At 38.2% G+C, this 1,669-nt stretch overlaps 1 protein-coding gene across 5 annotated transcripts in view; it reads left to right on the top strand.

Annotated features, from left to right (window-relative positions):
- Positions 1 to 1,669, top strand: part of UCHL5 (ubiquitin C-terminal hydrolase L5) — a 47,768-nt gene that overhangs the window by 2,329 nt on the left and 43,770 nt on the right. The window lies entirely within an intron of this gene.

The raw sequence follows: 1,669 nt of genomic DNA, 5'->3' as shown, positions 1-1,669 counted from the left end.
CTTTAGGGGCTTCCCTGGTGGCGCAGTGGTTGAGAGTCCGATGCAGGGGACACGGGTTCGTGCCCCGGTCCAGGAAGATCCCACATGCCGCGGAGTGGCTGGGCCCGTGAGCCATGGCTGCTGACCCTGAGCGTCCGGAGCCTGTGCTCCCCAACGGGAGAGGCCACAACAGTGAGAGGCCTGCGTACTGCAAAAAAAAAAAAAAAAAACCTTTGGAAATTTATTCTTTCAAAAGTGAAACATCTTATTGTATTATGAATGCTATTGTAGATTTAAGTTTCTTCATTGAAGGGGAAATTATTTGTGAGTTCAGTGAATATATTAAATAAAATTTTTGGTGGAATATAACGTCATGGTAAAACAAAGTTCTTATTAAATTAAGAAACTGTTGGAGTAGAACTATACTTTTAATTGATACAATGCATACATAATTCATAAATGCAGCAAAGCAAACTAGGATAGTCTACTAATTAAAAATAGAGGCTGTATATTTCTGCTTCCAGCCAAGATAGAGTAACAGGGACTAGATTTACTACAACAAATCAGTGACCTCAGCTTTCCCTTCAAGAAACTAGAAGAAGATGAGTAAATTAAACCTAAAGTAAGCAGATAAAAGGAAGTAATAGAGATCAGAGTTGAAATTAGTAAAACAGAAAAGAGAAAAATAGTGGAGAAAGTCAATGAAACCAAAAGCTGGTTTCTCAAAGATCAATAAAATGCATAAACCTGTAGTCAGACTGATCAGAAGAAAGAGAGGAGACAAATGACCAATATCAGGAATAAGAGAGATGACATCACTACAGATTCTACAGATTTTTTAAAAAAATTAAATAGTTATTTTTTGGCTGGATTGGGTCTTCTTTGCTGCCTGTGGGCTTTCTCTAGTTGCGGCGAGCGGGGGCTACTCTTTGTTGCAGTGCACAGGCTTCTCATTGCAGTGGCTTCTCTTGTTGCAGAGAACTGGCTCTGGACGTGAGGACTTCAGTAGTTGTGGCACATGGGCTCAGTAGTTGTGGCTCATGGGCTCTAGATCATAGGCTCAGTAGTTGTGGCTTACGGGCTTAGTTGCTCCGTGGCACGTGGGATCTTCCCGGACCAGGGATCGAACCCATGTCCCCTGCGTTGGCAGGCGGATTCTTAACCACTGCACCACCAGGGAAGTCCCAGATTCTACAGATATTAAAAGGATAAGTGAATATTTTAATATTTATGCAAATAAATTTGACAACTTGGATGACATGTCCAAATGCCTTTAAAGACACAAATTACCAAAGTTCACTCAAGAGGTAATAAATAAACAGTATAGCCTTATATGTAGGCTATAAAAATACTCCCCAAGAGTATTTTTCTTGGGGAGAAAGACTCCAGGTATATTGTTAAGAAAATTATTTTTAGAATTGGTTTTTGAATAGACTGTTTTATGGAGCCACCAGTACTATAATACAAATGTGTTAGTCAAGATATAAATATTTTAAAACATTTCAATTTAAAAATTTATTTAATGTCCTATTAAGTAAAATCAATTTAATAAAAGCAGTGTTCTGGTTTGAATGACAGATTATTTGGTCATCCTATTTAAGACCCAGTTCAACTATTTTTAAATTATTTATTTATTTATTTAATTTTTTTGGCCGCACGGCATGTGGGTTCTTAATTCCCTGACTAGGGT

Source organism: Phocoena sinus, chromosome 1, assembly GCF_008692025.1.
Source record: "Phocoena sinus isolate mPhoSin1 chromosome 1, mPhoSin1.pri, whole genome shotgun sequence".
Classification (NCBI taxonomy): domain Eukaryota; kingdom Metazoa; phylum Chordata; class Mammalia; order Artiodactyla; family Phocoenidae; genus Phocoena; species Phocoena sinus.
The sequence above is the reverse complement of the archived record's forward strand: the minus strand, read 5'-3'. Positions and strand labels throughout refer to the sequence as shown.